The 27753-nt window shown below is 36.7% G+C and overlaps 1 protein-coding gene across 4 annotated transcripts in view; it reads right to left on the reverse strand.

Moving 5' to 3' along the window:
- Auh (AU RNA binding methylglutaconyl-CoA hydratase) overlaps positions 1-27753 on the reverse strand; it is a 167161-nt gene that overhangs the window by 43840 nt on the left and 95568 nt on the right. The window contains exon 8 of one of the 4 annotated variants that reach the window (XR_007105189.1): positions 2171-2286. The exons of the other annotated variants lie outside the window; for them this stretch is intronic. The gene's annotated coding sequence lies outside the window, so the exon portion shown is untranslated. The remainder of the gene's footprint in view (positions 1-2170; positions 2287-27753) is intronic. 4 annotated transcript variants of the gene reach the window in all.

Here is a 27753-nt window from a genome sequence, read left to right on the forward strand (position 1 = left end):
TGTTGAAGGTCAAAACACATACTACAAAGGAAGCCTGCAGCAGATGGGAGTGGTAGGGAGGTCTAGGTTGTGTATTGGGCTCTAGGAGGGAAATAGAAATTTAAATACCTGGCAGGTAAGTCTCAAGCTTTCAGCACCTTCAACTTACACTAGTTTTTGTCCTCACTGTTCTGCACCAAAATTCAGTTATATACACATACACCTTATTAGCAGGCTAGCAAAATGGCATGTTTGGTTCATGGACCACAGTGTGACAGAGCTTGCCTGACTGTACTAGAGCCCCATATTAATGACCACATAGAGAGCAGTGATACGTAGAACACGTGATTTCTGCATGCTGATCTAGAGTTCAGCAGGAGGCAGCTCTGGGAATGCTAGAGCCACTGGGACTCTGACACAACCAAGGAAGAGTGTCTTACAAATCATTTTGCCAAGCCCCTTTTCCTGTACCCTCGTGCCTATGGCTGTCCTTTCAGCTAATTACACAGCTGTTTCTTCAGATTTTTTTTTTTTTGTAGTAGTAATGTAAGATTAGCAATGGAAGAGATATATTAAAACTCTACTTAATGCTCAGATATTCAATACTTTTGCTCTCACTTATAAATATTACAAATAAAAGCACACTTCAGCACCATGTTCAAAATGTGTTTATCAACCTCTGTTTAATTTTAAACAAATTTAAAAAGACTTTTCAAAAAGTTCAGGAGTTTCTTAAAAGATATATTCTCTACTAGCCTCTTCCTTCAGAAAGAAAACAGAAGAAGAAATTTAAAAAGCTGCCAGATGTGGGAGGGCACAGGTGGGTTGTCAAGAGGTCACCTCTCCTGCTACTCAAGGGCAGGACTAGAGGCCCAGGCTGTGTGGCCACTCCAGCTCTCAGGGACCCTTCCTCACATGCACCTTGCCTCACCCACTCCTCAGGATGTATCCATCTTGCTTTGTTGCTGGATACAGAGTTTTTTCACTCCTCTGGAAACTTGTTTTAGTATCAGAGTCAAATCAAACCATTTTGTGATGAGCCCTACAGCCACTACATCACTCAGCAAATACAGTATTTATGTATGGCGTGTTGTGGGGTCCTCGGTCTCTACAGGTCCTGTGTAAAATCAGGCAGGACAGAAGAATTTGTGCCTTGAAGTCCCACATACACAGGGAAGGAAGTCTCCTGTATTCCCAGGGAGCTGCTGGATGCCTGAGTCAGCAGCTTAACCTACATTTTTTGCTAGTAACCAATTCTAAATCATGATGGAGTATTTTTGTCAGTGTTAAATATTTGTGGCAACTTGATTGGTATCTGAATATCCTTCTTACTGTTCCTACTGTTAAAGCAACTAATTAAAAACTTTTCCAAAAAAGAAAAAATGCTAAGGAAATATTATGTTTTCTTCTCTCTGAAAAACAGCACCCATGTTGTAAAATCCATTAAATAGGAGAAAATTTCAAGTTTCCAGTATCTAATGAATCACTGATATTCTCCATCTTTTGGTGGCAGATGGACAGTCCTCCCCAAAACAAGGCTGTATCAGACTGTGAACAACCAACTGTGCCAACCCAACACACAGGAGCTCTTTGTTTCCTTCAACACAGAAAGGGATGCAGCTCCCTGTTCTACAGCCCTTCACACAACCCACAGGCTGCTGTGAAGGCAAGTGAGTGCCAGGTAAGAAATCACTCGTGAACTCAGGGGCAACTTCCCTCTGTACAGGGATAGGCCGCGAGCCCGTCAAGACCTCTGCTGTGATACAAGAGAGTCCAGACGTGGGGTTGCGGGTTACCACAGGGAAGACATCATTTACCTTAGACTCTGAAGTGTCACCATTTATGAAGTGGGGAAAATGGAATGGTCCTGCCACTGTGGGTATTCTGGGAAGCTCCCTGTGTCCTCTTCCTGCCTATCTCCCAGGCGTGGCAGCGGTGCTCTGGCCCTCACAACACCAAGCGCCTCCCAACATTTGGAGTGTAGCCACACACTCTAAGCGCTGACCTCTCACCAAGACAGGAAAAACTGAGCTCTTCTTCCCTACCAAGAAACCAGTCCTTCTCCAGTAAAGAAGCTCTGCCTCCTCTCACAGGTCTTTCTACAAGCAGAGGCCATCCATTTATGCCTGTGCTCTTTTCCAAGCGGGAACACTCGTAGGAGAGTGACTCATGTGGGGTCTGTTCTACTTACAAAGGAGCTGGGTTTCTGAGAGGAGCCACTGGAGAATGGTAAATACAAGTCAATCGTGGCTGATCATTATAAAAGCCAGAAGCTGTGGTTTCCATTGATATAAGCTCCCAAAGAGCCTGTAAAAGAAAAAGGAGAAGGGAGCCAAATGTGGAGTGCACGCCAGGACAGAGAAAATTTCTCATTCACTCCTTTAATTCCTGAATATTCTCTTTCTTCCCTGAAATACCAGGCCCCTGTATACGCCATTCAAAGGTCAATTTTTATACTGACGAAGCAAAGAATAATTCACACTGCCCTCTCTGTGTGCTATCATTATATACAGTTGTCATTGCATACATCCAGATTCAACTAACCACAGACTGAAGGGGGAAACATACAAATGGGGGGGGCACTGTCTCGCCACTGAATACGAGCAGACTTCCTCTTGTTTTGTCCTTATCCTCTAAACAATACAATATAAAATTATTCTTAAAGAATTTAGATTGTCTTAAGTATTAGAAGTAATCTAGAGATGATTTAAAATGTAAGGGAGGATGTGTGTAGGTTATATTCAAATACACCAGTTTATATGGAGCATCCTCAGATTCTGGTATCCACAGAGGGAAGAGGGTCCTAGAATCAATCCCTTACAGATGCTGAGGAATGACTATAATTATCATGCAGTACAGCATTAGGTAATTTTCTTCTGATCCAGTTCCTTCAATATCCTCTCTATTGTTAAGTGGTTCTTTTATGTCTAATTGAACTACAAAAGCTGCTGAGGAAATCCTCTGATCTAACAACTAATCTCTTTTTTCTACCTTTTTTCTTTGTATATTGTAAGAAAAAACAGAAGTCATTTTTTAAGATTTTTACATATGATCAAGGAATAGTTACATGGAAATAATGGTACCTTGTGGGGAGAAAAAGCCTAAAACAGCAAGCAGACAACATGAATCTGCAGCTTATGACATGTTGGCCCTGTTCTAAAAACGCATAAACTCACTTAATTCCCACAAGTCTTTGACGTGGGGTCACAATGCCCACTGAACAGATGGGAATCCGGGACCCAGGACCCAGTGGCAGGCTAAACATGCACACATATGACCATGCTACCTCTTGTCTCTCTAAAGACAACAGAGTCCAGGTGGCTGTTTTTGCAAAGTCCTCAATTCACAGGACTAGGGGCAAGTGGGCAGGAATACTCGGATGATGGATACAGTAAGATAAAAACCTGGAGTAATACCTAAAGAAGCATGCTAGTAATGTTAAGATATCACTGGGTATGGACATAACATGTCTTAACGAAATCAGAATAAAGGCATTATGAAAACCCATGAAAAGAAATGAAACCATTAACACCAACCTTTTAATATGGAGGTGCCAAAATCTTAGTTTTCATCTTCTGACTACTAGACTGTAATCACATACAGTAGAGACGTATATTTAAGGAGAGAATAGGCAAACTTTCTGCTTCTATACCAGTTACTACTAGTGACTTTTTTTTATTTCTACCTTTTAAGTCCACTATATAACATTTTTAGTTTTAAAAAAGATAACAGGGCCATTTACTCTTTGTAGGTTTTTTAGTTGGTTTGTTTTGGTTTGGTTTTTTTTTTTTTTTTGGTACTAGGAACTGAATTCATGGGCACCAACCCACTGAGTTACACCCCAGCCCTTTTTATTTTTTATTTAAAGACAGGGTCTCACTAAGTTGCTTAGGGCCTTGCTAAGTTGCTGAGGGCTAGCTCTGAACTCATGATCCTCCTGCCTCAGCCTTCCAAGCTGCTGTGATTACAGGCATGCGCCACCACACCCAGTGGGCCATTAACTCTAGAATCTAACTCATTACACAACTCCTCAAACAAGATCCTTTCACTGCTTGAAATGATTTCTACAACAATCTTTTGTAAATACAAAATGAAAAGCAAGTTTGTACCTAATAAACCTCAGACTACAAATGACAAGTGACTTCCTACTCAAGGGAAATGGGGCAAAATTAATTTGGCAGTTACCATTCTCAAATTTAACAGGATCCAAAGGCTTGAGGTCTTCCTACATGGTGTAATATGAAGTGAACAAATAACTAGAACTCTGGAAATTATCAGGTATTCTGATGTCAGATACTCATCTTTATCAGTAAATTTTGACCTTTGTCCTAAAAACCAAGCCTATAAAAGAAATCTTCCTTTGCACTGTTTGCAACACATTCCTCAGAAGCTCTGTGAAAGCAGAAAATAAATTAAGGGTATAGAATCAAAAACTTGAGAAGTGCCGTGTGTGGTGAAGAACACCTGTTTTAATCCCCACAGAGACAGAAGGATGGCAAGTTCAAGGCCAGTCTGGGCAACTTGGTGAAATTCTATCTTTAAATAAAATTTGTTAAGGGCTGGGGGCACAGCTTAGTGGTAGAGTACTTGCTTTAGCATGCATGAGGCCCTGGGTTCTATCACCTGTATTGCAAAAATCAAACAAAAAAAACATCAAGAAGAGACAAATTTGCAGTATTTTTCATGGGACCAAGACTATACTGGTGTCCACCTCAGTAAGTCTTCTTGCCCAGAACAAGAGCCTATGTTTATACCAAACCAAATTTCTGCCAGCGTAGTGAGGAGCTGGCTTTTGCAGATGTGTGGCCCTTCTGTGATCCCAAATCCTGGTCTCTGGAGTGCCAAGGAGTAGTTTGGCAAGCTGCTCACTGAGGCAGTCTGCCTACTTCCTCGTCTGGCTTCTTGTGAATTAACATTAGAACCTCTTTTTGGGCTAGCGCATCAAAATTATCTAAATATAACACCATGAAGTGGATAATCTTTGTATACCTCAGAGTCAAGTGTTAAGACAAGTAATTCTTCTGCATACAAATTGTATTTTAATGATGTGAAATATGGCATCATTCAAGGAGACAAACTATAAATATATCCGAAGAAATTAACATAAGAAGTCAAGTAAGCAAGCTAAGTAAAGAAGGAAAATAATTACATTGCTAACTAACTAAAATGGAAATAAAACTAATGTCCTTTCCGGCATAAAGATCCATCCATAAACAAATTAGCAAAAAGAACGTTAACAAAGTGAATGTGGACTGCCTTGAACACCCAGGCTATCTCAGAAAGCAGACCAGGAAAAGCTGTGACATGTGAAGAAGGACGTCTCTGGATGGTGTGCCTCAATTTGTGCTGTCTGATTCCTTGAACTTGCTGGATTGTTTTCATATGGAGTTAAAAGATGAAGAGAGGCACAAAGAAGGCTGCAGAGGAGCCACAGAAAATGTTCCCTGAGGAGGAAGCACATGGGCAGGAATGGATTTCCCAGTAACAGCAGGGGGTCTCAATGACACAGAAAGGGCACAGGCACAAGTCAGGATGCACAAGGGGAAAGGAAATGAAATCTGCAGTGTCAGGATGGGGTTATGATTTCTTTGGTGAGTAATGAGAATCACTGAAGGTTTTGGAGTAAAATTAATATAGAAATCATATGGACATAAATGTACTGAGGAGACACAAAATCCCAGAGTCAACTACAAAATGCCAGATTGGCTCAGAAAGTAGGTAACACGAGTCTGAATTAAGAGGGTGGCAACAGAAATAAATGTAATTCTAAAAATAAGAGACAGGTCATCTACAATAGCTAATGGCCCAATATCCCTTCAGTTAATACAACGTGTCAAGAACTAAAGAGGCACCCACCTGCATGCCCTCAGTGCAGTTATGATTACACTGCAAAGACCTCTTCCCTAACACAAGAGTACCTCTCTAAACTAACAGAAATCCTAAACTGCAGAAAGGTACAATTAATATCTAAGATTAACTATCCTTAAATACCTATGCGCCCTTGGAAAAGGTTCTAAGACTCAGTTTCCATATCTTTGTTATGAAAGAGATCTGCCCTTTTAGGCTTGGTGGAGAAGTAAGAGACAACCAGTAATTCCTACCCCAGGACCTGCCACACAGCACAAACTCAAGAGTTCTACTAAATCTAATGCTTATACACTGGAACTGAAATGTTTCAAACTATAGTCCAGAAGTTGGAACGAGGTTTAAGCTTAGGTTTATAAAGGGGTTTACATATTCTGAAAGTTCCTAATTGGGCAACAGGCTTGGAATTTTAGTCTCCTAATATTCTCATAAAGTCACTAAATACATACATTATAATATGTTTACATTTCTCAGCATCAGAGAAGACTAATTAAATGTTGGCATGATAGCTGTAGTTAAACCCAGCACAAGAAATTTCATGTTCACAATAACCCAAGGGTGATAATCCATATTCCTGATAATATCTTTTGTTATAATTTTTTAAAGTTTAATATGTTCAATTTAAACTGTCCTCAAGAGCAGTTTTTCTCTGACAGTATCATGAAATACAGTGACGTCAAGTATTTCATCTACTCTTTACTATACAGCTTTTAATTTGCTTCCCACATGTGTAATCTCTGAGTGGTGGCAGCACTACAAAAGAATGTCGTTTTTAAAAAGAAAGAGCTTTGCACAGCTGCTTGCAATAAAATAACCAAACCTCACAGCAAGGGCTGATTAAGATAAATATAGTAACAGATGCATAAGTCTGAAATAGATCTGAGAAAAACTATTACAGAGGACATTTCCATGACTGTCCTGACAAGCAATTTTTAATGATTAAGTATGCCTATGCATGTACATGTACACGTTTTTAATATAAAAGCTATTTATAATGTCCTTCTACAAGTTAATGGAGTCATAAAATAAAAATTTTATTTTAAACTACCAAAATGCTAACTTGGTACACAGTAAAATCATCATTTAGAAATGACCTTTATTATTTAAAACCAAGTATAATTTGAAATAACTTGGAAAATGTCATTTTTTCCCCACTGTCAAAAACAAGCTAATTGCTTATGAACTGAAGCACTATAAGTTATGCAGCTCTATTTTAAATATAGATAATTAAAGGATAAGCTCTAAGTTCTGGCATTTTATCTTCCATTCTACAGGAATTAAATATAATCGAATTTAAATAATGTCATATAAACATTTTGTTTCAGTTTTATCTTGTCTTAGAAACAACAAAGACTGATCATTTGTAATATATGGAAGTATCTGAAAATGCTTTTGGCTAGTCTATTAAATCAGTTAGTGAGGCTTAAACTGTAAAACAAATACAAGTTATCCAGACTGCAGCAATTACGCTTACAGTTTATTTAGTGGCATAAAATAACACTTTATGAAACTTGTCCTAAAATAACATTTGTTACTGAAACCAAGACCAAGATGATTCTAAAATCCTCCCTCCTATAATGAGGTAACAAGTGGGACTGCACTGCTGGCCCCATCTAAAGACCTGCCATTCAGCACAGGGGTAAAAGCAGGTGCCAGTCTTCTGCACTACCCTGACCATGAACGTGGGGTCTATTTCTGGAACGAACCACTGTTCTGTGGGTTGTTTTTAGAACTATGCCTTCTTGGTTTGTTCCTTTGTAGTAGTAACTCTTGAGGTCAGGCATTGTAACAGAGTTGACTTTGTTCTTTGTATTTCCATAAAATTTTTAGAAACACCTTGTTATTTACATAAAAAGGCTGCTAGTATTTTAACTAGGAATTCATTGAATTTGTACAGATCAATTTGAAGAGACATGACAGCTTTAAAGTACTGCCTCTGCTGACTCACACACATGTTCTCTCTCTCCTATAAGACTTATTTCTCTCAGCCATGTTCTGTAGTTTTGAGTACACAGATCTTTCATGTCTGGTACATTTATTTACTATCCCATCACTTTTAATGCTAATGGAAATGGCAATGACTTTCAACATTTCGCTTTACAATGTTCATTGCTAGTACATATAAATAAGATTCATTTTATATTTTGACTTGGTATCTGGAGTTCCTATTTAATTCGTTTAATTCTAATAATGCTTTTGGTCTCCAAATGGTCAAATTGTCTCCAAATGGGATCATGACATCAGTGAATAGGAAGAAAAATCAAAATTCTCTAATCTGCATGTTTTTTACACCTCTTTCCTGCTTCTACTGCACTGATTAGAATCTACAGTACAATGACAAATAGAAAATGAGTGAATATTTTCATCTTGTTTTCATTTTTGGCAAAAAATGTTCACTTTTTCATCATTAAACATATTAGCTGGAGGTATTTTAAGGGTTTTTATCAGGTTGAGAAGGTTTCCTTCTGTTAGCAATTCATGTATTTTCTTCTTTTAATTTAATCATGAATCAATAATGAATTCTGTCAAATGGTTTTTGTCACAAATGCTGAGATCTTTTTTTTTTTTTTTTCATTTTCCCCCCGTTAATATGGTAAATTACACTGACTTATTTATACATAAGATAATGGCTAGGGATGTAGATCAGTGGTAGAGTGCTTGCCTGGTATGCAGAAGGCCCTGCATAGGATTCCCAGCATTGCCAAAAAAATAACAACTTTTATAAATAAGGTATATCCTACTTTGTCTATTTTTATTGGCTTTGATATGCTAAAATTTTAAGAATTTTAAAATCTGTATTCATTAAGGTTTCTGGTCTATAGATTTCTTTCCTTATAATATCTTTGGTTTTGTCTCATAAAATGAGTTGGAAAGCATTCTCTCCTCTACTTTTTGGAAGAGCTTAAAGAATTGATAACAGTTCTTCCTTAAATGGCTGAGAGAATTCAGCAGTGAAGTCATCTGGCTCCAGAGCTTTCTTTGCAGGAAAATTGTTAATTATGAATTCAATTTCTTAAAAAAGTACAGAGGTATTCAGATTTCCTATTTCTGCTCATATCAGTTTTGATAACTGTGTCATCTTGTAAGCTGAATCTGCTGGCGTAAAAAATTGTTCCTAATATTCTGATTATCCTATAAATGTCTGAAGAACCTGTAGTGTACACCTATCTTTCAATCCTGATATTGTTAATCTTATGTTTCTTCCTCTCCTTGATCAGGTTCGGTGTTTGGTTTTTGTTTTTAATTTTCAGAGAATGAGTTTTGGTTTCACTGATTTTTCTCTGCTATTTGTTACACAGTCTGGTTCACTTATTACCGCTCATAGGGCAAAAGTAAATTAGGAAAGTAACTCTAGACTTTTTTTCTACCATAAACTTTTTAAAGTGTTAATTTTTCTTCAATTAGCCAGAAGCAGTGTTGCATACCTCTAACCCCAGCAACTTGGGAGGCTGAGGCAGGGGGATTTGAAGTTTGAGGCCAGTCTCAGCAACTTAGTGAAACACTGTTTCAAAAAAAAAATTTTTAAAGGTGTTGGGGGAGGGGGCTGAGAATGTAGTTCAGTGGTAAAGTGTCCCCTGGGTTCAATTCAAGTCCCTGTTAAAAAATAATAATAATTACTTCAATTACTTCATCTATATATATCAAAAAATTACACTTTTCATTTTCATCAAGTTCAAACTATTTTCTAATTTTTCTTGTGATTTCTTCTTTGATCCATGGGCTACTTAATAAAACATTTTCTTTTAATTTCCAAGTATCTAGAGATTTTTCAGAGATTTTTCTGTTACTGATTTCTAATTTAATTTTGTTGGAGTCAAAGAATATATTCTATATTACTTCAATGTTTTAAAATTTGAGATATATTTTATAGTCCATCCTTCTATTCTGATGAATAGTGCATGTGAAAGTTGAAAAGAATGTGAATTCTGCTGTTGTAAAATGGAATGTGATGAAAACATCAATCAGCTAAGTTGTTTCACAGTGGAGCTCAAGTGCTCTATATTCTCACTGATTTTCTTTCTACTTTATCAATTATGTAATCTCCACCCAAACAAATGAATTTCTAAGAATTTTCACTTTACATATTTTGAAGTTCCACTATTATAATTGCATGCAAGTTTAGGACTGTTAATATCTTCTTGACAAGTCCATTCAGTTGTTATGAAATGTCCCTCTTTTTCTCTGTAATATTCCTTGTCCTGAAATCTAAATTTTCTGCTATTAACACAGCTACTCCAACTTTCTTATCTATTGTCAGCCTAATGTATCTTCTTCCATCCCTTCACTTTTAATCTATACTGTGTCTCTATTATTAAAGCTTCTCTTATAAAGAGCATTTGTCTGTAGATCTCTTCCTTTTGGTTGCACTGTACAGAATATTTACATTTAATATAACTATCACTATAGTTTGATTTGAACTTACCATTTTGCAACATGTTTCCCATTTTTATCATCTGTCCTTTGGTACTACTTGTTTTCCTTTCTGCCCTGGGTCAGACATTTTTAGCATCCATTTATCTTAGCTACTGGCTTAGCAGCTATATTCCTTTTACTTGTTGGTGGATGATATGCAATTACCTTTCTCAACTCACATTTTGTGAGAGTATAAAGTTGAAAGGAAATTATATGAATGAGTATTTTTAAATCTCCCAGTGACAATAAATACATTATACATACAATAGAGGAACTATATCTTAATTTAGCTTTTGTGAATTTTGGAAAAATTTTGGTCATTATTTTTTCAAATATTCTTTGTTTCCCTACCTCTCCTGTTAGTACTGGGGCTTGTATGTTAGATGACTTAATACTGAGTACCCCATAGGTCACTGAGGCTCTGTTTATTAATTTTTAAGTTTTTTTTTTTAATGTGCTTTAGTTTTTTTTTTGTTCAAATTCACTAAACATTTCTTCACTAGACATTCCACACAGTTCTGTTTTATATACTACATTTCTCTCATAGGTTTCATTTTTTCTTTTAAATCCTGAACACAAATACAGTCACTGTTCTGGGGTCTATTTCTGCAAATCACATCATTTCTGTTGTATCTGTTTCTATTGACTTTTTTTTTTTTTTTTTTTTTTTTTGTGAGTCCTGCTTCGTTCTATATATACTGATTTCTTTTTTTTTGGTTGCTAGACATTCTGTGATTTTTATTGGGTTATGTTATATTCCTTCGGAGCATATTAGGTACTATACCATAGGCAGTTAAATTCTTCCCTGATAGGTGGATCCTTCTGAACCTTATTTTTCACCTCTATTGACAGAGCTCTAGAGAATTGCTTAAGGAATAAAGCCTAATAATGCATAGGCTAATAATGCATAATTGATGGGTTTCTACTTAATTCACAGTGTGTTCCACAAATCCTCATTACTCAACTATTCAGAATTTCAAGTTTTTTGTAGTCTGCCCTTGTGTAAACTCTGGGAATTATTCTGCTTATAATTATCTAATAATTCTTTGGCCTGGCCTTGTAGACTTTTATCATATGTAAGCACATCTTAGTCTTCAGCAACAAACTCAAAGTCACTTCCATGCAAATTTCTGAAACTATTTTCTGTGTAGCTAACTACTTCTCTTATACTGTATCCCACCTGTCTAATCTACTTCAGTTTTCCCAGAGATGCTTCCTCAAATTGCTTGGGTTCCTCTTTTTTGCTGGGTTTCAGTGATTTTAGGACTTCTCTTGTCTGATTCTTTTCTCTCCGGAACACAGATCTATACTACCTATAATTCAATGTCTGAAAATAAATGCTTTATATTCTTACCCAATTTCCTAATTTAAGGTGGAAGGACAAATAGGGTCTCTTGTTATTCAAACATGGCTAAAGAACAAGGGTATATGCCAGAATTCAACATGAGGTTGAAGTTTGAAACTGGGCTAAACTGAGAAGGTATTTTTCTCTCTTAAATAACCATACTATACAAAAGTACAGTATGAAGCACAGATATCTTAAGAAAAAGTGTTAAATTTAATAATGGGCCAAAGAATTATTCATTTGAAATTTTGTTGTTGGTGTTCAAAATGATGACTAAATTTTAAATGCCAAGGGTGGAGCAGAAATTTACATAGAACTTTATTTCCTGAGGTTCTATCAAATTATTTAAAGTCAATGATTTAAATTAATTCTCTTTAGTAAAACTTCATTCATTATAGGTCTGGATTAGTGAAACATTAGGTTAGAAAACATTTTAAGAGTTTTTTTTTTTTTTAAATGTGTACATAACATAATAATACACAAGAATTTGTTTCCACCATTTCTCCCTCTACCACATCTCATTCCCCAGAATAAAATTTCTGATAATTTTTCCAAATCATTCTTCTGGGTAGTTATCTCTATATCTCCTAAATGGTACACTTATATGTAGGTTTATGGATTTAATAACCATTTAATGTCTGCTGATTCTCCTACATGTAAAAATAAAAATTTAACTTGCCAACACTAATCTTCAATCGCGCCTCCAAATTTTAGTTTTTCTACTAGTTGTGACTCTAAGTAAACAGAATACAATTAGATTACTGTTCCAAGTCAACTGTGTACATCAATTTTTCAATGATACTGGAATCTCAACACACTTCTTCTAAGGAGGCTTCTGACCTGGGGTGGGTCAGCTACACTTCTCCTTTAACAATGTCCAGACCTTAACCATTGGGACCATTCATGCCTCGGAATAAACAGCAACTACAACTTCTTTAAAGTCTAGTCAAAGAGGTAGAAGATCAACGATCTTCATGATATATAAATATTTTTTAATGCCAGGCCAAGAATGTGTAAAACTTACATTTAATTCTTTAAAAATTTAACATTTTGATCTTCAGCAAATCAGAAAATTCTAGTTTGGGGATTAATTGGACCCATTTCTCTTGCTGACCATTTAAAAGAATGACCTTCAACCACAAACTAAGGGCACAAGTAAAAATTTTCCTGGGGTTTCTAACTGCTTTTTTTCTGTGAGCAAAGGCTTTTGGAGAGGCAAGTTATCTTCAAGTTGTCAGTCCTTGATTTGCTTCAGGAGTACTCCTAGTTCAATTTGGAATGGCTGTTGTCTAGACCTATTTTATCACCATTATTCCTGTAAATGATATGCTCTGACTGCCAAATTAGGGTGGTTACTGTATTTTCTGAAGACCAAGTTTCTTCCTTGGTTCTTTTTTTTTTTTTACTGGGAGCACACACTCGACTATTTTCTTGGCAATGGTACTTGGGAGGCTAATTTTTCTATTCCTTGCACATCTGAAAATGTCTTTATTCTGTCATACCTGAATGGTAGTCTGTCAGGTAATGAATTACAGGTAAAAGTGCATTTACTTTTGAGTGTTTGTAGGTAGTACATCTAATGCTTGGTGTCGTGGCTGAAACAAATGATTCCAGTTTGACAGTTCATACACAGCCAGGTCATACTTTTCTTCTTCGTCTCTAAAGACTTTTATGATTTTCTCTTAATCCTCGCAGCACTGAAATTTCACAAGTACACACCCAAGACTCCTTTCACTAATTGCATTGGTTCTCAGTGGGTTCTTTTAATATAAAGAGGTACCTTTTTCATCACTGGGAATTACCTTCCCCCATTGTTGTTATTAATTTTCTTTCCTCTTTCCTTTGCTCTAACTTCTACAAGTCAAATGCTGAAACACAGATTAATTTCCCATAACTGTTCTTGCAACTTTTCTGGTTTTTGCTCTACATTTTACGAAGGTTACTTCATTTTCTCCTACTTCTACTTAAATTTTCAAATTTTCACTTCAGTCCCTTTTTTCTTTAGTAAGTCTAGTAGCTGTTTCTTATAGTTTTGCTGCGTTTGTATTTGTTGTTTAAGGCTTCGTTGCTTTTATTTCAACCTGTCCACTCTCCTCACACTCCCAATGCCCCTTGGCTGTGTATTCATTAAGAAGGGAAGTGCAGGAAGGTGAGAACCGCTCCCCACCTCCAGTGGGCCAGTGCACTTGCAGGGAAGGCCTCTCTCCTGAAGCGGGAATTCTGAACTCCGTTTGCCCAGGACAGGGGAGCTCTACCTTCTACAGAATAGAGCCTAGCGACTGAGCAGTGGGCTCCACAGGAGGAGAAAGGTTTAGTTCTGCAGTACCAAAATCCACATCGGCAGTCTTCATTTTCTAAATTTAGTTTCATGTCTCAGTCAGTTTTTCCCCACTTATCTCAGAACATATGCTAGCTGCTTCTGCTATGTGTGTGTACATGCCAGGCACTGGGAGAATGGGGACAAGAGGGCTGCTCTGCACTACGCTTTTATAAGCAGTCCTTCAACTGTATTATATTTTTGTTTTTATTAGCCTCACTCCAAGTTATAACTTCTAACAGCTGCTGACTCTGAGCCCCTCTGCAGTTCCCTGAAAAGACTGACTTGTATTTCTTCAGAGAACCCCCTATAGGATATACAGGCTAAAGCTTTCCAAACTGTCTCATCTGTAAAATCAACTCTACATTCCCCAAAAGTTGTAATACCTTGCTTGTTTGACTTCTTTCCAACCCCCTACACTTTTTGCTCGTTATTAGTCTCTTATTATCTTCTTTCTCTCTCTTACAAACACACAATCTAGGCTTTCATTTTGGTGAAGACTTAAAATGGGCAGGAGGCAAATGACAATACCCAGTATTTAATCTGCCTTCTTTCCCAGACCCTTAATGATTTTTTTAAGACTATGATAGGAAGTAACAATCACACACAAAAGTCAAGAGAAGACCATAATGAAATGCCACGTACTAATGCCTTCAAGAATATTTTAAACAAGTAAAGTTTGTGGCCTCTATCATAATAAACTCTGAGCAAAGACCTCTGTGACTGGCTTATACAGATAAGGATTACAAAATACGGACACCAATTTGTAAAACTCAGTGTGCCATATACTTTTGCTTTTATAATCGGGTGAAGATTCTTTTTAATCTCTGTTACACAGGATTCCACAGAACAACTTCCCTGAAGGGGCCACCAAGATTCATGGAGTTCAATCATCTTTAACACATGAAAGAGCTCAAGAGTTGGGTGTGGAGTTGGGTGTGTGCCCCCCAGGACCAGCAGTACTCAAAGCCATACTCAGAGCCACAGGCTCAGGCAATCCTACACTGCCCAATAATTAATAGAGCAATAAGTGCTCCTCCCTCCCTTATTAACATCTTAATCACAGGTAACATAAAAGGTATGTAGAGCTTAATAGAAACTATGTTGCATAGGCCCAACTGGAAACTTTACATAGAAGTATAACATACAATGACATTTTAGAGAAACTGAGCATGTAGCAGACTGCATGCACACTCTGTGTGTATGTCTCTTTATGTGCACTTCGGTGCAAGTCTGAGAAGCACAAAGGTAGTAAGCATCAAACCTAATCTCCAGTACCATGATCCAGGTCTCTTCCGTTTTCAGTCCAGAAAGCAGAAAAGGGAGTTTCAACTTCACGCACTGAAACATCAACCAAATTTAGCATGGACAAGACACACTAGAAAGGTATCCCAGCTACAAATGCAAAACTCCATGGGAAAACTAGCATGCACGTAGTGCTCTATGGATTATAAAGCAGTTTTTTAAATGTAGAAAATACGATAAACCTTAAACAACTTTACAATAAAGGTATTATCACTTTCATTTTGCAGAGAAAGAAAAGCCTAGAGAACAAACTTGCCACAAGTAACCTACCACACAATTAAAAAATGATTTAAACACATTCGCCTCAACTCCAAACCTTTATCATGTACAATGAGTCCTATCTTTCACTTAGACCATTCACTAACTTCTTTCTCAGAGTGTCTTGTTCTTGTTGAATGGCTTTAAAGCCAAGGAGAATACCTTGAGGTTTTCAAATTTATATTTTCAGTTGTCTGAATTTTCTGATCTCCTTGCCTGTGGGAGTTCCCCACAAATAGAAAATAGCCAGTAAGCATAAAAAGAACACGGAGGGATTGCCATTCCCCCTCAGTGTTTGCACAAGTGAAGTGCTAAGAGCACTCCATTCCAATGTCCCATCCTTGCTGCCTGCGGTTTAAGGGAGCCTAGTTCTAGCATATGGGAACATCTGGTGCCCTGGATACCCTAGGCAGGCAGGGCAAGAAGGAAATGAAGGGATTTTGTTTCCCCTTCTATTCTCTTTTCTCCACTCTGAGCGCTTCCCTTATTCTGAGGCTACTACAATTTTTTTTTTCTATATGAAGCTCTTGGAAGAAATATAATAGTATGCATTTGCTGATTCCAACCCCTCCATTCACAAATACTGCACTACTGCCTAGGCCCACTCCAGACTCACATATCTGTCCCACTAACTTCCAACCTCAGCCATGGGATGCCCTGGTCTTCAAACATGAAGTCTGTGAGAATGCCCTGAAGGAAGCAAAATGAAGACCACACTTTTAAAAGACTTGGCATCAATCTCCTCTCAAAAGCCAACAATCATAACAAACATCATTCTAAATTCAACTTGCTTTTTACCATTAAAAGTTTCTTTGCACAGAGATACTGTTTTCTTTTATACTTGAAAGCAAAACTAAACTAAACTTTGGGTTAAATTAGGTTCTGGCACTATCCCATAGGCCTTCTCATCCTATAAAACATTTCTATAATGGGAACATACTCTGGGAGGTTAGAATAAACTCATTCCAACATAACTCATTCCTGTGTTGGGAGGGCACAAAATCTAAAGTGTGTGTTAACCCTGCAAATGGGCAAAGAACATACGCACGCTAAAGAAAACGTGACTACACCAACATATTTCTTAAAACCCCAGTTTCAATTTTAATAATATCAGTTGCAACTATTTCAGTGTCTTTTTAAAGTAATTCCATAGTCAACTCTGACACATTTAAAGATATTCAAGGATATGAGGTATAACATAATATCTATGCATATATTTAACAGACAAGAATAAAAACAAGCTGCTGGTATGACTAATCTACCACAGTTTAACCTTCTGAGGTGCTATGATTCAGATAATTAGTATGTTCTGAATATCTGAGAAACTATTCTTCATGCATCTTCTCATAAAGATGGATTAATTTACAGAAATACTATGTAGAAGCCCAATGTAAAAAGATGTGATAGAGACAGTGATCCAAAACAAACACAATTACTTGACAGATCTAAATATAAATGCTCACATTTTCCATTTAATTAGTTCATACTCAAGACTGAAAGAAAAATGTTTACTTTCTTTTCAATAATTCACCCAACAAAATTTTGATTTCAATAAAACAATAATACCTTCAATGATGAAAGTATATTTTATTCTGCATATGTGAATTTCAAAATACAATGCTTTAAGCTTAGTCATCTTATATACTTCTCACCCTGTCGCATAAAAATACAAAAGGGAAAAGCAAGTGCTTAGTTTGTTTATTTCATAAAATATTACATAAAAATCCAGAGGATGAAATGTTTTAGTTTGGTTATCCCCTTATAAGACACTGTATCCAATAACCAACCGTAGCTTTAAAGGCTAGGCCCTGGGAATTAGTGCTTACCCAAACCTGTACAAACCACATCTTCAAAACCCAACACAAAAAACACAAAGGACCACCTGGCTGAGTCTACGGAGCATAATGGAAGAACCATCACCCACAGTGGAGCGTAAACTGGCATCAGACTGTATCATGTGAGCCAGCACGGGACAGTTTTACTAGAAGTTTCATTTTAGATTTTCAAAGGATATACTTCTTGAGCTAATTAAAATTCTTGTGAGGTTTATAAGCAACTAAAATCAACTCTGGTTAGCATAAGGAAAAAGAGATTTTCAAAAGACACTCAGAATCAAAGGGAATCTCTAAAAGGTAACAGGCTGACACCAGGTATACTGTGTCAGTGCTCAATGGAAGGGCTAGACTGTCCCCACAGAGACATCTCCCACAGCTCCTGCCACCTCTACCTTCTACTCGAGGAAAGTCCTTTAGAAAGGCTCAGACAGAGAGACGCAGGTCCCACCCAAGGAGAGAGGAGGCAGAGGTGGGCTCTGGCCTGCACCCCAGTGGAAACAATCCCCTGGGTTCTCCTTGAGGAAACTGAAGTGTTCTCAGGAAGAGAGACAAGTGCTGGGTTGCCAGACCCCAACAAATGCCTACTGCATCTCCTGCAGATCCAGTATTGTTCAGCAATACTGAAATATTTCTCAGTGTAAGCATTTAATAACTTGAAATCACATTCATACTTTCTTGGCTCCCTTCAGACTCAAATACATAATCCTTGTAGGGCAATAAAAGAATAAACAACTTCTGCTTGGCCTCCACTAGAAGTTTTGTTCATTTTACATGGCAATCAACATGAAAAAGAATCAATTATTGACCGGCTGGTGCAGCCTGCCTGGTGCCACATGCAGTACCAAGTTTTCAACCACCAAGATATACTTGTGCACAATCCAAGTAAACTCACAAACTGGTTTTCATCACTTTGATGGAGGCTTTTCAAAAAAACACTAATGTATAAATGTAAAAACACTAATGTATAAACATATCTAGAATGAGTTAAATACTAATGTCCAAGAAAGGAAGTTATATAAACCTTAATTACAAACACAGATCAAAAATGCTTCTTTAGCATTTTTGCACAGTGGTACAGAACCTGTAATCACAGTGGCTTGGGAGGCTGAGATAGGAGGCTCAGCAACTTAGCAAGACCCTGTCTTAAAATAAAATATTAAAAAGGGCTGTGGGTGTAGCTCAGTGGTTAAGCACCACTGGGTTCAATCCCGGGTACCAAAAAAAAAGCTTCTTTAAACTAGCATTGTACTATCTCCGCTCCTACAAATGCTCAGTATTGAGCAATTTGGAAATATCACTGTTACAGGCATATTCATAATTTAGCTAAAAGAACTTTTGTTTGCTGGAAATGAAGCAAAAAATAAAGCTGAACTTACAGCAGCAATCATCCAAACTCAATCATAAAATACAACAAATTAAACAGAAAAGAGCAAGTTTCCAAATGGTAACTGTGGTGTGTGCATTTGCTTGCAGAGACAATTAATGCATGCAGCTGGTGTCAACCTTCAGTAAGTTTCAATCAAAGCTTGACAGCTACCAGTTATATTTCACACAGAGTAATTATAGCAAATGGCATTCGGGCTTAATGTCTGCCATTTCTTTCTTTCATTCTTTTTTTTTTTTTTCTTTCTTGGAATGTAATCAACAACATATTAAGATTGCTTCTGCTTAGCTTTCCTTTAATACTCACACGGACAAAATAAATATTCAGTCATAAGGCATTTAGTGAAAAGCATAGATGAGGAAAAACCCAACCAATGCTCAGTAGGACTTTCCCTATGGCAATTATAACAAATATATAGATGGCTTTTTCACATAATAAAATATTAGTCCTTTGATAGTGAAATACAAAATCTCCAATATGTTTCTAATTTTCTATAAAACCTAGACTTTCCAGCATATATCACAGCAGCATTAGTGCATATCAGGTATCAAATGTGTGTATGTGTTAAAAAAGGAAATACAGAGCAGCTCCCCTGGAGATTACATTATTCTAAAACGTGGTACTCTTACACATTCTTTGTGTGTGGTACAACAACTAAAATAGACATTAAGATAACTAACATATGGTCCAGACGTAAAAGACCATGTGCTTAAATTTTTATAGTACCTACAATGTTAATCTTAATTCTTATATTCTAATGTACCTTTAAAACTTCATCCTACAGCAAATGCATATTTAACTTTATCATACCTATGCTTGCTGAAGTACACCTAGGCTGGTCCTATGCTTCTCTGGCTATCACTATTGTTTTAAAATGCTCCTTCTATAGGTCCAGTCAGTGTCCTGTACCAATGACTCAGGAGTCAGAGGGTGGGAGGCAGCTGTGAGGGCTCTGGGTCAGCCTTCTTCCTTCCTAGGCTTCCAGATCCACCCAGAAGAAACAGGATCAGGGCCCAGCATTCTACCACCCCTGTCTTGAGGCAATTAGATCCTTCCAGACCCCCCCTATTCTAATGGCCTTTTGTTTCACACTTTGTCCCCTCCACTGTTTAATTTTTTCTTTATCACCACAATACCACCATCTAGCACATTACCTAGTTTATTTCTCTGTGCCTCCTCAAATACAAGCTCCATGAAGGCAGGAGTTTATGTCACTTTTGTTCGCTGCCGTATTTCCAGTCACTACAACAAGGGTCTGGGACATAAATGGTACTCAATAACATACTCCCAGACCTACAAAACCCAAAAGACTACATCACACAAAAAATCAGTTAAGATCTACTAAGCACAGAACACACACCAAAGGAAAGCAAAATTTCGAGTACTTAACACTTGCACTTTAGCATCAACGCACTCATTGATGTTGAGTTAGGGCAACAGTCCATGGCTCTGTCAGTCATTCTTCTTAGATGCTAGCAATGGGAACCAACTATGGCTGATTTACACAGAAAAGGAATTAACTAAAAGGTTTTGGGTGGCAGCAAGAATTACAAATGTTGAAGAAATACATTATAAAAAACAGGCAAAATAATGGCCAAATTATATTGCACACATGTATGAAGGTTTAGCAACAAATCCCACCATTATATACAACTGGCACCAATTAAAAAACAAAAACAAAACCCCAAAAAAACAGGCAGGAACCAAGAGACACCACAAACAAGGACTGTAGCCCCAAACCACATCAGAGAGGCCTGCCACTGGTAAGAACCTTGCTGCAGACAAGCACTGCGGTAGATCTGCTCCCCTGGACAGAGCAAAAGCTGCTGAAACCCTGTGAGCAATCACACAAACCTGTGCAGAAGGGTCTCAGAGACTTGGAAAGAGAACTTTTGATGATGGCAAGGCCAAAAATCAAAAAGGAAAATGGAATTAGGGTTCACCACACCCTTCAACAAAGAGAAAGCCCTTCCTAGTATCCCTATAATGCAGCTCTCTCCTAAAGCCTGCATGACATAAAGATTCCACTATAACTGACTAGTATCAAAGTGTTGGCTAAGTAAGTGGATGTTAATAAACACTGTTTTAAGACTTGTTGAAAAATGAATATGCTACATTTCACGTATCTTCACAGCAATTTTGAATTTCTGAAATATCAGCTGGCATTAGAGACATTACACTTAAATTGGGAGTGGTGGTGCCTGCCTATAATCCCAGCCACTCTGGAGGCTGAGGAAGGAGGATTGCAACTTTGAGGTCAGGCTCAGCAACTTAGCAAGACCCTGTGCCAAAATAAAAAACAAAAAGGGCTGGGAGTGTGGCTCAATGATAAAGTGCCCCTGACTTAAATCCCCCATGAAAGAAAGAAAGGGGAGGGGAAGAGAGAGAGAGACGGGTGAGGGAGGAAGGAAAAGAGGAAGGAAGGAGGGAGAGAGAGAGAGGGAGAGAAAGAGAAAGAGAGAAAAGAAAGAAGGAAGAAAGGAAGGAAGGCATGCAGGCAGGTAACATTATATTAAACTAAGGTTGCACAAAATAAAGGTGTCAAACTGAAGTATTTTTTTAAACCTCCTCTATCTTTATGTGTTCTTAAGGCATGTGTACATTCATGAGGCAAATCAGCCAAATAATAATTACACAGAGACCCAAATAACTGGCACTGGGAGGGGAATGCTCTAGTTCCAGAGCAATCACTCACTCATGAAAATTCACTAGTTTGCATTTTAAAAGGGTCTGAGTTCTTAGGAGTAATGCTTTTTGCCCCTTTAATTTTATGCAGCCACAAAACACAAAAAACTCCTGAATATTCATCTGTTTTCTTTTCTCTCCTCTCAGAGATAAAAAAGGACTGGCCAGGTGTACTTAAGCTTAAGAAAGACAATCTGCTCCTCTCTTCAGCAAGGATCAAATGAGGACCACAAATGAAGGACTCTCTCAAGGTCTGTGTTACAGCAAGAAATCAGTTGCTGTCAATAAAGGGTACAGAATCCACGCCTACTTAAAAACAATCAAACTAAAACAAAAGCAACAAACTGTGCCTGTGTAAAACAAATCTAAACATGTAAACATGATTTCTGGGTATGCTTCCTAAAAATCCTATAAAGTTAAAAAAAAAAATCATTTCATTTCGTTCAACAACTGTTTACTAAGCACCTATCATTTAACAAGCACTGAGGTAGATACTGCTGACACACGGATCAGTCCCTTCTCTCAAAGAACTCCGCGTGCCATGACAACCCATCCTTGACATCACCAGACCAGCAAAGAGATGCAACTGCAAACCGCAGAAGGACAGGATGTCATGCGGTTCTCATTTCAAAAACTAAACGGCTCGTTCTTAATATACTTAAATAAAAATTCTAAACCTTTCCAGATTTTATAATACTTATTTTCCACTGAATTCCCAACAACTGTTGTGAAGTTTAAAAATGAAACAACTGGCAAAAATCTTATAACTAAAAAACCAAGTGTATGAAAATTAAGAGAGAATAAAAAATATCAGATTGGCGTCCAACATATATTTCTGCAAAATTCAGAACCTAATTTACATTAGATAAATCTTTACAGAGGTTAACAATAATACGATGAAAATGAACTTTAAGGAAAGCTAGGAAGAAAAGCATCTATTAAACCAGAAAAGGAAACAAAGAAATGGCTCAAATCCATAAAGTTGCCTTGCCAAACTTTACCCTTTACTATTAGTTTAGAAAAGTTCATGTTAATTATGTTCAGGTAGGTTAACTGGCCAAGCTAAAGAGAATTAATTACGCTTCCTGAGTAGTTAAAAATTAGGCTATTTCTAAAATTTACCCTCAGGGGAATAGGTATCCCTAAACAGAAGACAGTAACAGTAATTAGACAAGGAAGGGACAGGGATGGCCCAAGAGAAAAAAGGATGCCTGTCAAGGACTAACATGCACTAAGCAACAATAGCAAGGACTACTGTCTCTGTGAAGGTGGGGATTATCTACCAGAACCCTTTCAAAACCTTGTGCATGCACTCATTCCCATGATCCTCACAGTACCACTATAAAATACACGAGGCCGCTCACACTTACAGATTAGGGGACAAACATGCAGAGTCAAGTCACTTTCCCAAGGCCACAGAGCAAGAAATGAGATCCAGAGAGTCCAATTCCTGGGCCTCAGATCACCAAACAAGACTAGTGGTGTTGCAATAATTCATACTTTCTTCATCTTTCTTTGAAACACTGAACTGATACATGACTAAATTAAAACAGCTCATTTTAGATATTAAGTATTATAGGACCTGTAATTAATTTTGAAGGAGCATTATGGTATTTGTGTTTTTGAGGTACTTGTTTCTGGCTGATGAACAGAATAGAGAATCTCCCTGAGCATTAAGCTGCCCATAGGAAAATGTAATCCAGCAACACATTCAGATGATTAGATAAGTGTTGACAATCACAGAGAGAGCAAAGACTACCATGGTGTCAAGCAGAAAGCTGTTCCTTGGTTTTCATAAAACTTCAACCACTTCAATAAAGGCCAAATCTAAAGGAACTCCGGAACTCATTACCTAACAGGGTGACTGTGGCCATTTCCATAGGCTTTTTCCAACTCTGAAAGGATAGTGACCAAGTAATTATTAACAGGTTGAGGAATAAATTAATTCAAGGCACTGGAAATTACTTTCATGAAATGAAAAATGGCCTTGCTGACACTGCATCACTATTTCTAGACAGCATACTTGAACATCAAATAAATCTCACATCATGGAAATGTGCCAAAAACCAGTGACCTAGTTTATTATGGTGGGAAAAGAATAGTAATCTGTCCTTTGAGACTAATACCGAAATAGCTTCCTAAAACAGTGTCATGCATTAAGAGTTTTAAATAATTTTTTCAAGCTAGGGCAAAAATAATACCCTGAGCCAATATCAAATTATGAATTTCCTTTTCACACCCCATAAGTTAATGCTAGCTCTCATAAGGTTATTTATGTTTTCAAAATTTGAAAAAATTCAAGAATTAGTAGATTGAAATAAGAAAATATTTCAACATTTTACTGCCTCAGTTCCAAAAAAAAGTTACTGTATATGAATACTGCATATATGAACTGTTATCAATGTGAGTTCTCAAAACTGGAGACTATCCTTATCTACTGAGTAATGTGACTATAATAAATTTGTTTTTGACTCTTTTTCCAAAGAATAAAAAGCCCAAACCAAGTAACAGCAGTGAAATATTACTTTTTTGAAATAATAAAGATTATTGGCTGACTCTAACAGTACCACATCTAATGAAAAATGTAAATAATGAAACATAAAATCTTTAAAAAGTATCTTTATATTATATGCACACAAAAATATAAAAGAAATATTGAATTTGCATGTGGTAGCATGTAAACAAAATCAAGTAAAATATATACTGGTGAGACTCCAAAACAATAGCTTTCAGAAGACAAAGAAAAGAAATGGGCATAGAAAACACTGGATCTATAAACGTATCTACTACGTAGTTTTCCTCCTGTGAAAATGGGATAAACAACCTGCTAGAAGAAATGCACTTGTAGACCACACACACAACTCTGCACAATTCTGTAAGATAGATAGATATATACACACACACATACACACACAGAGACACACACACACACACACACACACTTTTGCAATTCAAAGGTAAAAAATAAAAGGCTGAAAAATATGCATAGAAATGATAGCCAACAAATTAGGGGTCATGTTATCACGATCAGTAGACAAAATTTAAAGTAAAAGCATTTAAAAGGGAACTAAGAGCACAGCATAATGATGAAAGGTATAAACCATAATAAAGATATCATTTCTCGCACACCAAAAACCATGTGATCAAAAAGAGTATTTCTTTTCAAAGTCCCAAAAAATATATTTATAAAACTAGGCCAATTCAATTACACAAAAAAGAAACTGCAATGACTTCCTAAAAATAGTGCTCTAGATAGCACAATCTAACATGTTATAGTAACACTAGAAATATTAATAGGAAATACCAAAAGCAACTTGAAAAGTTTAAAAAAAATAACCAACTAAGGGTTACAAATTAAATAAAAATAAAAATGTGAACTGGTAAAATAAGAATGAACGTGTCATGTAAAAATGAATGGCAAATTGCTAAAACTGGTTTAAAATACAATCACGCTCCTTCAACACTAAAAATAAATGTTAAATTAAATATTTAAATTGCTAAGTTACAAAAAGGGAGATGAAAATACCAAAAAGAAAAGGCAGAACAGATATGTAGAAAATCGTAAACTTGGAAAGGAGACAAAGAGTATAATTTTTTAAAAAGCAATCTAAGAGTTACTTCTGTGAAAAAGTGAGTCAGGAGAAAGGCAAGAAAACAAAAACACTGATTAAGGAATTAGGGAAGACAGGCAAATATGAGAGGAAATCTCTAGAACTGTGAGAAAACTACTATGTACAAGTCAATGTTAATAATTTGGGACGATTGGGTAAACCATAATTCCCAAGAAATACTAAAGGGAATTTTTAAGTGTCAAAGTGTATCAAGACACACAGATAAATTTAATATAAAAACTTCAAGAAGAGGTAATTCCAGTATTATTTTCAAGTATGTCAGAGAGGAGATAATAATTCTTCTAAATACTTTTAAAGATATTAATATTTAAAAGTTATGTTGCTAGGATAACATACAAAACAAAATTTTAATCTCATCTATAAAAACAAATGCACAAAATGCCATTCCAACATAGGTGCAATATAGAATGCAGAATTAGAATTCAGTATGAAAGAATACCATATCATGACTACATAACAGTTCATTCCAAGAAAGCCGTAATATTTCAATAACAGAAAATCTAAGGAATTCAAGTATCAAAAATTTTAACATTATCAATGTCATATATTTCATTAATATAATTAAAGAAGTACATCTCAAACTGAAAGCAAGATTTCATGTTCAAGCACCAGAAGTTTATCCATTAGCAATACAAGTAAAACAGGAAGAAGAAATTTCTAAAATATATCATTAAATCAAAAACAGAAAATTGCAGAAGAGAATTATAATATGATCACATTTTAGGAGGAAATTCATGTATATATTTGTAAATACATCAGTGGATACATTTAAAAGTTTTTAAATGACAAGTTACAAAACATTAACAATTACTTCTTATTGGGTTTAATACTTACAGTCTGAATCAAAATAAAGTTACATAAGGCAACATAATCAATTACTTTTAAGAAATCCCTCAATTACTAAAAGATTGGTTAAATTTTGAAATTCTACCAAATAATCTCCCATTTCTGGTATATACTTCTAATCATACATTATTATTTATACCTTTTCCTTTGAAAAGAAAATAGCAACGTTACTTGTGCCTTCAAACACTCTGGGAGTGATTTTTACAGTAATGCCATTACTTTCTTATTGAAGTTACTATGGCTCTGTACAGAAACCTCCCACAAAGAACTTAGGCTCTGGTAGTGAGGTATTGGAGGAGGCATGGTAGAGAAAGTAGGTGCATTCCAAATGGCGAGGTGTCAGGAAAGAGACAGGAAAAGGCAGAAATCAAGGGAAGGAAGTGCAGGAAATGAAAAGAACCAACTACTGGCACAGGGTGCATATAAACTAAATCACATGACAGAGTGGCCACAGAAGGCTGCCATGTCTAGTAACACAGGGTTCAAGAACAGATTTGCAAAGTCCCACTTTCACATGAAAATATAAACAAAAGGAAAGGTAAGATACATGAATATAAAAATACCTTCTAATTTCACAGCATAATCAAATAGGTAGCAAAAAGCCCATTTTATAAAAGCCCATTTACAGACATGAAACCCAAACATTGATTTATTTCCATCTCTCCATAATTTTGACAGATGGTACTCACTTCAGAGTGGCAAATGTAAAAGCTGACAAGTCTGTTTCAAAGGAAAGGTAGTCCTTTATTAATAACAAATATCTTTTAAGGCCATCACTCTTAAATTTATTTTCACCTTTATGGCATTAAAAGTAGTTTGGGTAAGATCTCAATGAATGGAAAAATAGTAAAGTAACAATCAGCCTTAATAATTATAATACCAATAATGTTACCAATTAATAGTGGTAAGTCTAAGTGGCCAGCTGGGAGAGAAAATGCAACTGAAGGACAGTGCAATTATTCAGTTAAGGAACCACAGCACTTCCTCCTCTAGCAGAGATGGTGGTAAAGCTGGATTCACCTTCCTGCCTGAAAAATCAGAGAGTTTTCAAGAGGCAACAAAGGGCAGTTGAAAGACCACTGAGAGGCAGAAAACAGGTGAGCCCTGTGCCCATCTGCCCCCAGAGACTTTAGTTTCCACAAAAGAACTAAGCTAAGCCAGGAGACTCTTGCACTTCAAAAGGAGCTGAGAATCCAAGAGATCCAGGTGACAGGAGTGTGCAGGGCAAGGATAAATAAAACCAGAATCTTGAGGATTCAGCAGAGCTTTTAACCACTAAGTATGTTGGTAAACTGCTGAGGTCACAGAAGGAACCCCCAGAATGAGCAGAGATTCAGGAAGCTCAATACATGCCAAGCAAAAGGAACATGATGAACACCACACCAAAGCCCATGCAATTCAAACTGCTCAAAACCAGTGAGAAATAAAACCTCAAAAGCAGTTATAGAGAAAAGTCTGTTATATACATAGAACAAAGAGGATGACAGAAGATTTCTTGTCAGGGAAACTATGCAACAAAGAAGACAGCAGAACAACATCTTCAAAACTAGAGGAAAAACAAATGACATACCCAGCAAAAACATTTTAAAAGACTTTTTCAGACATTCAAAAGCTGAGTCTAAGCTAGGCATAGAAGTGCACACTTGTAATCCTAGCTACTCAGGACACTGAGGCAGGAAGTGGGCAACTCAGCAAGCCCTCGTCTCAAAATTAAAATATAAAAAGGGCTGGGGGTGTAGCTCAGTGGTGGGGCACTCAGACTCAATCCCCAGTACTTCAGGAAAGAAAAAAGAAAAAAAAAAAAAAAAAAAAAAAAAAAAAAAACCCTAAGTTTATCACCAGAAAACCTACACTATAGAAAAAAAGTTAACAGAGGGAAATATGATCTA

This window comes from Sciurus carolinensis, chromosome 15 (assembly GCF_902686445.1).
Source record: "Sciurus carolinensis chromosome 15, mSciCar1.2, whole genome shotgun sequence".
NCBI lineage: Eukaryota > Metazoa > Chordata > Mammalia > Rodentia > Sciuridae > Sciurus > Sciurus carolinensis.